Source organism: Triticum urartu, unplaced genomic scaffold (assembly GCF_056163025.1).
Source record: "Triticum urartu cultivar PI428250 unplaced genomic scaffold, HENAU_Tu73 scaffold2, whole genome shotgun sequence".
NCBI classification, from domain to species: Eukaryota; Viridiplantae; Streptophyta; class Magnoliopsida; order Poales; family Poaceae; genus Triticum; species Triticum urartu.
In genome coordinates this window covers 5,447,073-5,459,666 of record NW_028260368.1, presented here as the reverse complement: position 1 = coordinate 5,459,666, position 12,594 = coordinate 5,447,073, and positions in this window count along the sequence as shown.

Below are 12,594 nucleotides of genomic sequence, written 5' to 3'. Positions count from 1 at the left end.
TCTCTGATGAGCGGACGGGAAAACCCTCTTTGGATTTGCCCAAGATCTTTGGAATTCATTTATTTCTTGCAGGGGTGGCTTGCTTTGGCTTTGGGGCATTTCATGTAACGGGTTTGTATGGTCCTGGGATATGGGTATCCGATCCTTATGGACTAACTGGAAAAGTACAAGCTGTAAATCCAGCGTGGGGTGCAGAAGGTTTTGATCCTTTTGTTCCGGGGGGAATAGCTTCTCATCATATTGCTGCGGGTACATTGGGTATATTAGCGGGCTTATTCCATCTTAGTGTCCGTCCGCCTCAACGTCTATATAAAGGATTACGTATGGGCAATATTGAAACTGTACTTTCCAGTAGTATCGCTGCTGTTTTTTTTGCAGCTTTCGTAGTTGCTGGAACTATGTGGTATGGGTCAGCAACGACCCCAATCGAATTATTTGGGCCTACTCGTTATCAGTGGGATCAGGGATACTTTCAGCAAGAAATATATCGAAGAGTTAGCAATGGTTTAGCCGAAAATCTTAGTTTATCAGAAGCTTGGTCTAAAATTCCCGAAAAATTAGCCTTTTATGATTATATTGGTAATAATCCGGCAAAAGGGGGATTATTCAGAGCAGGCTCAATGGACAATGGGGATGGAATAGCTGTTGGATGGTTAGGACATCCCGTCTTTAGAGATAAAGAAGGACGTGAGCTTTTTGTACGCCGTATGCCTACTTTTTTTGAAACATTTCCGGTTGTTTTGGTAGATGAGGAGGGAATTGTTAGAGCAGACGTTCCTTTTAGAAGAGCAGAATCCAAATATAGTGTTGAACAAGTAGGTGTAACGGTGGAGTTCTATGGTGGCGAACTTAATGGAGTAAGTTATTCTGATCCTGCTACTGTAAAAAAATATGCGAGGCGTTCTCAATTAGGGGAAATTTTTGAATTAGACCGGGCTACTTTGAAATCTGATGGTGTTTTTCGCAGCAGTCCAAGGGGTTGGTTCACTTTTGGTCATGCTACCTTTGCTTTGCTCTTCTTTTTCGGACACATTTGGCATGGCGCTAGAACATTGTTCCGAGATGTTTTTGCTGGTATTGATCCAGATTTGGATGCTCAAGTGGAATTTGGAACATTCCAAAAAGTGGGAGATCCAACTACAAGGAAACAGGCAGTTTGATACACATTGTTATAGTATCTTTCACCTCTCTTTTTTGATTTGACATGGGAAACATCTCCCATCCTTTCTTTGACTCTTTTTCTTTCTTTATATGGGAAATTATCCCAAATGACAAATGAATAGGTGTGGAAGTTATAATTGTAAATAAACCAGGATCGAATCTATGGAAGCATTGGTTTATACGTTCCTTTTAGTTTCGACTTTAGGGATAATTTTTTTCGCTATCTTCTTCCGAGAACCACCTAAGGTTCCACCAACTCCAACTAAAAGAATAAAATAATTTCATTTAAGTAAGAAGTCCCCCTATCTGGGAGACTTCTTACTTAAATTAGTCTCCGTGTTCTTCGAATGGATCTCTTAATTGTTGAGAGGGTTGCCCAAACGCGGTATATAAGGCATACCCAGTAAAGCTTACAAGTAAACCAGATATGGAGATGGCGACTAAAGTTGCTGTTTCCATTTTTATAGAATTTCAAGATTACAATGGATCTACGAAAAGATCGTGTATTTACAACTACAACGGAATAGTATACAAAGTCAACACCAATGATTAAATAGAATTTATGGCTACACAAACCGTTGAAGATAGTTCTAAACCTAGGCCAAAACGAACTGGTGCAGGTAGTTTACTGAAACCCTTGAATTCGGAATATGGGAAAGTCGCCCCGGGTTGGGGGACTACTCCTTTTATGGGGATCGCAATGGCTTTATTCGCTATATTCCTATCTATCATTTTAGAAATTTATAATTCTTCCGTTTTACTGGACGGAATTTTAACCAATTAGGTTTCTACTAACTAAAACTAGGAAGTCAGAGTTTTTCCATCCAAAAAAGCCTTTCTAGTTTAAGATCTACATTTCTAGATATTATGGTAGTTCGACCGCGGAATTTTTTTGTTTCGGTATCTCTGGAATATGAGTGTGTGACTTGTTAGAATTGATCCTATTGATAATACATAGAAAGGGCCTGTTATCTCTATCAAGATGATTCTAATTCGTCAGATATTATTTATTCTAGTATCTGGAACACGAAATAGATAGAGTGGATCAAAAAAAAATGGAACTATGATTCATACTCACTATTAAGACCTCGCAACCAGACTGAAAAATTCAAGTAGTTCTTAAATAAAAATAAAAAAGAAATTTTCTTCCTTCCAATTTTGTTTGCCCAAAAGACAACTTTTTTTCTCTCGATTTTGTCGAGTCATTACACTGATTCAATAAATGATTATCAAGCGGTTCTTATTCGAAGAACCCTTGCCTTTTGTTTAGCTTGAGACTAAATCATCGTGGCTCTAGTATGAATCTAAGGTTTTAATTGAACTGATTCATAGGATCTCAACAAGATAATTTCTATATTACGCATAAAAAAACAAATCCTTTATAGGGAAGAGAAAAGTCAAGAAGCCTCTAATGACCAACATAAGGGAAAGGAAGAAAGAAAGACGCGCCAACTTGAGATTTTTTGGCATTATCATCACAAAGAAGATATTCCGGATTTTTCTTATTTGATATCTTCAAGGCAAATCGACCCAATTCAGTGGCTGATGAAGTTTTGAACCTTTTTTCTAATATTCGTTGAAAATTTTTGTGTTTCTGCTTGAGCCGTACGAGATGAAATTTTCATATACGGCTCTTAGAGGGGGACTCGGGTTAGTTACCTATCTCAATAAAGTATATGATTGGTTTGAGGAACGTCTTGAGATTCAGGCAATTGCAGATGATATAACTAGTAAATATGTTCCTCCCCATGTCAACATATTTTATTGTTTAGGGGGAATTACACTTACTTGTTTTCTAGTACAAGTCGCTACCGGTTTTGCTATGACTTTTTACTACCGACCAACCGTTACAGAGGCTTTTTCCTCGGTTCAATACATAATGACCGAGGCCAACTTTGGTTGGTTAATCCGATCAGTTCATCGATGGTCAGCAAGTATGATGGTTTTAATGATGATCCTGCATGTATTTCGTGTGTATCTCACAGGGGGATTTAAAAAACCCCGCGAATTAACTTGGGTCACAGGTGTGGTTTTGGCTGTTTTGACTGCATCATTTGGTGTAACTGGTTATTCTTTGCCTTGGGATCAAATTGGCTATTGGGCAGTCAAAATTGTGACAGGTGTACCTGACGCCATTCCGGTAATAGGATCGCCTTTAGTGGAGTTATTACGCGGAAGTGCTAGTGTGGGCCAATCCACTTTGACTCGTTTTTATAGTTTACATACCTTTGTACTGCCTCTGCTTACTGCCGTATTTATGTTAATGCACTTTCCAATGATACGTAAGCAAGGTATTTCGGGTCCTTTATAGGGAAGGCATATCATAGAGAATTATAATTATCATATATCATATCGGGTAGGTTTTGGTATTTCATTGCTACAAGCATGGGTTATTGTAAAATAACACATGTCATTTGGATACTTCTCTTCAACTCCAAAGTATTTTTATACAATACAAATAGTTGAAGTTAATTTTACGAAAGAAAAAAGGCGGATTATGGGAGTGTGTGACTTGAATTATTGATTTGGCCATGCAGATAAAGAATTGGATCTGCCACATTAGAATTCACAACCAAAGGTGTCTCCGCATCCAATCAACATGTAAGTCCCCTACCTAGGAAGGATAGGCTGGTTCACTTGAGGAGAATATCTTCTATGATCATACCGCAACCATGTCATCCATGAACAGGCTCCGTAAGATCCCATAGAGTAGAAATGGAATAAGTCATGTGACATGATCCAGTTCTCTATTTATTACACTTACCTTTTTATTATAGTATGGAAATGCATTCATTTTCTTTGCATCGATTGTGATCCGCAATACTATCGGAGTAAAAGAAGGGATCTAAGGAAGAATGTAGGCTAAACTTTTTGATTTTTTATTAGTAACAAGTAAATATTTTGTTTGGAGGTAAGAAACTTGCGATATTGAGGGGATAAATACCAACTAATCAAGAGACATGAGACAATCCACAAAGCAATTGATCATGATCAAATTTGTAAGCCCACTTGGATATTGAGCATTTACCCATAAGAATAGGATTATTTTCAATGAGTAGTTGTAGGTGCAACTTCGGAAAAGAGAATCTGATAAAGCTTTTCTTGCCTAGAGTCATTGAGTCATTATAAACCTTAATTCTATTAAGGATCTTCCGCGGTCTTATTTCTTTCACTCTTGCTCGAGCCGGATGATGATAAATTCTCATGTCCGGTTCCTTTGGGGGATGGATCCTAAAGAGTTCACCTATCCCAATAACAAAGAAACCAGACTTAAATGATCCTGTATTAAGAGCTAAATTAGCTAAAGGGATGGGACATAATTATTACGGGGAACCCGCATGGCCCAACGATCTTTTATATATTTTTCCAGTAGTAATTCTAGGTACTATTGCATGTAATGTAGGTTTAGCGGTTCTCGAGCCATCAATGATTGGTGAACCGGCAGATCCGTTTGCAACTCCTCTGGAAATATTACCCGAGTGGTACTTCTTTCCCGTGTTTCAAATACTCCGTACGGTACCCAATAAGTTATTGGGCGTTCTTTTAATGGTTTCTGTGCCAACAGGCTTATTGACAGTACCTTTTCTAGAGAATGTCAATAAATTCCAAAATCCATTTCGCCGCCCAGTAGCTACGACCGTTTTTTTAATCGGTACTGTAGTAGCTCTTTGGTTAGGTATTGGAGCAACATTACCCATTGATAAATCATTAACTTTAGGTCTTTTTTAGATATTTTTTGATTCATTCAACCGTGAAGTACCATAGGTATCTAGGAAATAGTTACTTCCAAGTGAATCTTCCCTAGATACCTAAAATCCATTTTATTATGATCCATTTCGCGAAAATATAGATTGTACCAAAGATGCTAAATTGTTTTCTTTTTATTCTAACTCGAAAAAGAAGAAGAAAAAAAATTGCAATGGATTTAAAACGAGAGTTTATTCTTAAGTAAATCAATTGGGAGATGCTTCTCTAGAGTGTCCCATATATGTTTTCTATCTTCCATACGAAAACTGTCAATTCTCAGAAGATCTTCTTCAGTCTTACTCAAAAGGTCCAATAGTGTATGTATATTGGCCCTTTTTAGACAATTATACGTTCTAGAAGTCAATTCTAATTGATCAATAAAAATACAATTCAATGGAATTCCTTTTTTGTTTTTCTTTAGATTAGTTAATCTTTTTTGAAAAGTAAAAAGGGGTGGAGTAAACCTGTTTTTATTTTCTTCGAAACTAGCGCCCTCTTCCTCCGCGTGTAGAAAAGGAAGAAATAAATCAATCAAATTACGAGAAGCCTCATAAAGTGCTTCCTTAGGGGTTAAACTTCCATTAGTCCATATTTCTAGAAAAAGTATCTCGTGTTTTTCATTTCCATTCCCACAAGAAAAAATACTATAATTCACATTTCGAACAGGCATGGATACAGCATCTATAGGATAACTTCCATCTTGATAGTTCTTTCTGAGTTCTGTCTGATATCCACGATCTCTCTTGATCTGTAAATCAATACAGAAATCAATGGGCTCTGTCAAGTTAGCTATAGGTTGTGCCGTATCAACGATTTCTACGGAAGGCGGTAAGATGATATCTTGAGCAGTTATGTATCTAGGACCTTTGACGCAAATGGATGCGTCTCTAACTCCATAGAGATTACTTCTCAATACAATTTCTTTCAAATTTAGTAAAATTTCTTGTACGGATTCTTCAATACCTGCTATTGTAGAATACTCGTGCGGCACGCTCCCAAATTTTGCACGTGTGATACATGTTCCTTCTATTTCTCCAAGTAAAGCTCTTCGCAAGGCAATACCGACGGTGTCCGCTTGACCTTTTCTAAGCGGGGACAGAATGAAACGACCATAATAAAGGCGCTTACTATCTACTCTTGATTCAACACACTTCCACTGTAGTGTTTGAGTGGATCCTGCTACCTCCTCTCGAACCATAATAGACTAGTATTATTATTTTATCATTGAATCGTTTATTTCTCTTGAAATGAAAGTTGAAAGCGGGTTAATTCTTTTACAGACGTCTTTTTTTAGGCGGTCGACATCCATTATGCGGCATAGGTGTTACATCGCGTATACAACTTAATCGCACACCACTTTTAGCAATGGCTCGTAATGCGGCATCTCTTCCACTACCAGCGCCCTTTACCATAACTTCTGCTCGTTGCAAACCTACTGTACGAATAGCATCTACTGCTGTTCTTTGACCAGCATAGGGTGATGCTTTTCTTGAGCTTTTGAATCCACAAGTACCGGCCGAGGACCAAAAAACCACCCGACCTTGTGGGTCTGTAACAGTTATAATGGTATTGTTGAAACTAGCTTGAACATGAATAACCCCTTTTGTTATTCTACGTGCACTCTTCCGTAAACTAAAACGTGCATTCCTACGTAAACCAATACGCACTTTCTTACGTGAACCAATTTTTGGTATAGCTTTTGCCATATTTTATTATCTCATAAATATGAGTTAGAAATAAAAAAAAGAAAAAAAGATACAAAGATATCCGTTTCAGGGTAAAATAAACCCTTTACTTTAATTATTTTAAATGAAATTATTTTATTTGGAATTGGAACATTTCCGCGGGTACTTTTTTTTACTTTTTAGAAAGTAAAGTTCTTTTTCGAAAGATTACCCCTGTCTTTGTTTATGCTTCGGATTAGAGCAAATGACTCTAATTCGTCCACGCCTACGAATCAGTCGACATTTTGTACAAATTTTACGAACGGAAGCTCTTATTTTCATATTTCCGTATCCTTTTTTAAACTATGAATCTAATCTTTTGGAAAAAATAAGTCTCTTCGCTTGAATTTTAGAACTTAGAATTTATTACCCTAGAAAAAAAAAGAAAAACCTAATCCTTTGAATCTTTGGTATCCTTCAAATCTTCGCTATCCTTCAAATCTTCGCTATCCTTCGAGTCTTCGATACGCTTCGAATCCTTATGGGGAAGTCTATAAATTATACGTCCCTTGCTTGAATCATAACGACTTACTTCAATTTTGACCCTATCCCCCATCAGTATTCGTATAGAACTAGACCGTATCTTTCCTGAAATATAGCCTAGGATGATGGTGTCATTCTCTAGCCGAACGCGGAACATTCCATTGGGTAGGGCTTCCGTAACTAAACCTTCGAAAGTTACTTTTGCTTCTCTCGGGTTTTTTTTTTCTCTCCTATTTTTTTTTTCTGTCATATTTTTTTTCTCCTATTTTTCTATTTTTATTTTAAAAATAGGAAGGGCGAGATAGAATTCGAGCACTATAGGCGGGGCGATTACCATATATAACATAAGACTTCTCCCCCAATTCTGTTTAGTCGAGCTTCTCGATCTGTCATTATTCCTCGAGAAGTAGAAAGAATAGCAATTCCCATTCCACCCAAAACTTTAGGAATTCCTTGATAGTTGGTATAAATTCGTAAGCCGGGTCGGCTGATACGCTTTAAAAAGGTTCTTGTTCTATATATTCCTTTTATAGTCTTTCTCTTTTGATGTCGCAAAGTTGAAACCAAGAAATATCTGTTACGTTCCTGATGTTTCCGAACACTTTCAATAAAACCCTCTCGTAGAAGTATTTTAACAATGTTTTCGGTAATATTTGTAGATACTACTCGAACTGTTCCTTTTTTATTCATGTCCGCATTTCTTATAGAGGTTAGTAAATCAGCAATAGTGTCCTTGCCCATAAGACTCTAATTCTAGGTTCCTCCTAATTTTTCTATAATCAACATGTTTTCTTTTTTTTTTTTTCATTTTGGATTTTAAAACATATACGTAAAACACAATCTACTAAATTAATTCTTTGGTCTCAATTTCGCCTACTAGTATTTATAATACTTCAGGAGCTAATGAAACTATTTTGGTAAAATTCAATTCTCTCAATTCCTCGGCAATCGCGCCAAAAACTCGAGTTCCTTTTGGATTGCCTTTTTGATCAATTATAACCGCAGCATTGTCATCATAGCGGATTATTATACCGTCTTCGCATTTGAACTCTTTACATGTACGTACAATTACAGCTCGAATTACTTCGGATCTTTCTAGAGGCATTTGGGGCAATGCGTCTTTGATTACAGCAACAATAACATCACCAATACGAGCATATCGCTGATTACCAGCAGCTCCTATGACTCGAATACACATCAATTTTCGAGCTCCACTATTATCTGCTACATTTAAAAGGGTCTGAGGTTGAATCATATTATTTTGATTTCAATTTGTTATTTCAATGCAAAAGGATGAAAGAAATATTGTCTTTCCAGAAAGAAAAACCGAGCATTTTTTTTTATCTTCCATACCCCTTTTAGGGTTCTATATCTCTAATCGAATAAATTGACTTCGTATGGGCATTTTACTGGCAGCTATGGAGATAGCTGCTCTAGCTACAGTTTCAGATACTCCCCCCATTTCATAAAGTATACGACCAGGTTTAACAACGGATACCCAATATTCGGGGGACCCCTTTCCCGAGCCCATACGTGTTTCCGTGGGTCTTAGTGTAACCGGTTTGTCGGGAAATATACGTACCCATATTTTTCCACCACGACGTGCATATCGTGTTATTGCTCTTCGTCCTGCTTCTATCTGTCTCGCCGTGATCCAAGCGGGTTCAAGTGCTTGAAGAGCATATCTACCAAAACAAATACGATTGCCTCGGCAGGATTTTCCTTTCATTCTTCCTCTATGTTGTTTGCGAAATCTGGTTCTTTTGGGGTTATAGTCGATGGTTCTCTTTCTTAGTTCCATCTCTACTGCAAAACTGGACATGAGAGTTTCTTCTCATCCAGCTCCTCGCGAATGGAATCAGAAAGCATGTAAATTTCTCTAATTCATAATATTCCAAAATATTACGGTACGGATAGATACACATTAATAGATAATAGAAAAAGTTCGGTTTTTTTTATATTGAATTTGTTAAAACAGAAAAATATAATATATAGTCAAAAAAGAAGATCTAGAATATATCCAGATGTGTGTGTATATTTATCTAAATTCTATATTTATAGATAATGTAATCCTTCTTAAAAAAATCCTTATTTTTACTCTTATTGAATCGCGGTAAAGTATTCTAATTCAATAAGAATTTCGCGGGCGAATATTTACTCTTTCCTGTCTTATTTGTTAATTTATAAACTTACCAAATAAGACAATTTTTTTGGTTTGTTCCGCCATCCCACCCAATGAAGTGTTAGGATTCTTTTCAATAAAATCCTATGGAATCATAGGTTCTGTCGTTCCCACTGCTTCTCCTTGAATGGTTAGGTCTGAATCCCGCAACGGAGCTTCCAAAAAATTTCTTTCCGAGTTAATTTTCTCAGTTTTATTAACCCGGGCGGCTCTTTATTATTGCTTTAAATTTGTAGTTCTTGTTTCAAGTTACAATTTTTAATTCTCTATTATTTTTATTATATTGATGCTTTATCACATTGCCTTTTATGATGTAATTCATAGACCATACATAGTGGAATCCTATATCTTATTTATTTCCTCTTCCTTCTTTCTATCATCCCTCCCTTTATCCACATCCCTTTAGTTTTGCTTCACAACCTAGAATCCCTTTTCTTTTTTAGAGAAAAAATTGCAGTTGCTACAACTATATGACACATCTACTCATTTATGTTATGATAGAGGTATTTATTCATATAGTGACTGTTTCTTAGTTAGGATCTCGACAATACGAAGCAATAGGTTGGTTATTAGTTAATTTTCTATAATTACTAAGTTTTTTTCTTAAAAAAAAGAAAAAAATAACGAGTCACACACTAAGCATAGCAATTATATTAAATGATTTATCAATTTTCATTAAATCTTATAGAAAGAGGTATAATTTCTTCTTTTGCAGGGATTTCAGGAAAAAAGTCTCTTGTCATTTTTTATTCTATCAATGGACAGAATCCGAAGACAAGATTACTTATTCTTCGTCTACGAATATCCAAATTTTTACACCTAATACTCCATAGATAGTCCGAATTGGATAGCAGCAATAATCAATTTTAGCGCGAATTGTTTGGAGGGGAAGTCTACCCTTTTTAATAGATTCGGCGCGTGCAATTTCTTTTCCTCCGAGACGACCCGCAATTTTTACTTTTACTCCCCTTATATCTGCTTTTTTAGTTAATTCAATGGCTTTTTTCATTGCCTTTCGGAATGAAACTCTATTTTTTAATTGGAAAGCTATATATTCTGCAAGAATGTTAGGCTGTCTATAAGGTTCTTTAACTTTTTCGATAGAAATATTAAATCTCTGGTTTACAGAGTTAATTTCCTTTTGTAGATCTTTCTCTAATTCTTCGATTGCTCCTTTTTTCTTTAATAAATTTGGGAATCCAATATGGATTATGACGTGGATCGTATCGATTTCTTTTTGGATTTCTATATGTGTAATTACTTCGGAACTTGAACCTGAGTCCATTTTTCTATTATGTGTAATTACTTCGGAACTTGAGTCTGATTCTATTTTTCTATTCGAGCCCTTTTTCCTATTCTTTTGTATATAGTTCTTGATACAATCCCTTATTTTTTTATCTTCCTGTAGACCTTCAGAATAATTTTTTGGTTGTGCGAACCAAAAGGAATGGTGTTTTTGGGTTGTACCAAGTCTGAAACCGAGTGGATTTATTTTTTGTCCCATATTTTTCTATTCTATATTTTTTTTACTGGGAATCGAAATCTTAGATGGATCTAAAGGTTATTTAGATTTCTTTACTATATTTAGTACAATTGTTATATGACACATGCTTTTTTTTATGGGGAAACTACGTCCTCGAGCTCGAGGTCTGAATTTCTTCATAATAGTACTCCTACTGACTTCGGCTTTAGTAATAAATAAATTCGCTTTGTCGAAATCCCTATAATGAGTAGCATTTGCGGCTGCCGAATAAACCAACTTTAAGATGGGATAAGATGCTCGATAGGGCATGAGGTTCAGTATCATAACAGTTTCCTCGTAGTAACGCCAGCGAATCTCGTCAAGAACTCTTTGTGCTTTGAAAACAGACATAGGGATACGTTTTTGTGCTTTGAAAACTCTCTCGAACTTAAGTAGACGATCGGTTGGAACTTTCCTTGCGAGTTTCCTTAGCCCACTTTTCTTCTTCTTTATCCTAGGGATATACTTTACTAGTTTGAAACTTGTCATAAATAAGGTTATTCCCCGCCTACCTTTACTTTATTTTGAATCTTTTTTTCTTCTTAATCTTTCTATTCAGAATTCAGTTAACGACGAGATTTAGTATCCTTTCTTGCATTTTCATAACTCGTGAAATGCCGAGTAGGCACGAATTCCCCCAATTTGCGACCTACCATAGGATTTGTTATGTAAATAGGTATATGTTCCTTTCCATTATGAATCGCGATTGTATGGCCAACCATTGTGGGTAGAATGCTAGATGCCCGGGACCACGTTACTATTGTTTCTTTCTCCTCCTTCATATTGACCTTTTCTATCTTTGCCAATAAATGATGAGCTACAAAAGGATTCGTTTTTTTTCGTGTCACAGCTGATTACTCCTTTTTTCCTTTTTAAAGAGTGGCATTCTATGTCCAATATCTCGATCGAAGTACGGAGGTCAGAATAAATAGAATAATGATCAATGGAAAAAAGAAAAAAATCCTTTAGCTGGATAAGGGGCGGATGTAGCCAAGTGGATCAAGGCAGTGGATTGTGAATCCACCATGCGCGGGTTCAATTCCCGTCGTTCGCCCATCGCATTATTGCAAATTCCAAAAATGCAATTTTCCATATTCCTAGTTACGTATTTACTTACGGCGACGAAGAATAAAACTATCGCTATATTTTTTCCTTTTCCTAGTTCTTCTTCCAAGCGCAGGATAACCCCAAGGGGTTGTGGGTTTTTTTCTACCAATGGGAGCTTTCCCTTCACCGCCCCCATGGGGGTGGTCCACAGGGTTCATAACTACCCCTCTTACTACGGGGCGTTTACCTAGCCAACACTTAGATCCGGCTCTACCCAAACTTTTTTGGTTCACCCCAACATTACCCACTTGTCCGACTGTTGCTAAGCAGTTTTGGGATACTAAACGGACCTCCCCAGATGGTAATCTTAAAGTGGCCGATTTACCCTCTTTTGCAATGAGTTTCGCTACAGCACCTGCTGCTCTAGCTAATTGCCCACCCCTTCCACGTGTGATTTCTATGTTATGCATGGCCGTGCCTAAGGGCATATCGGTTGAAGTAGATTCTTCTTTTCTCTCAAAAAACCCCTTCCCAAACTGTACAAGCTTCTTCCAAAGCATACGGCTTTCTAGATGTATATGACGATCTCTAGACAGATGGATCTTATATGAATCATATGATGAAGTACCACATGAGTGGATATATAGGAAAGGAATCCAAATCTGCCGAATCGCTCATGTTATGATCTTCTACATCCTAGGTCTCTGCGTTCCGTCATCTGGCTTATG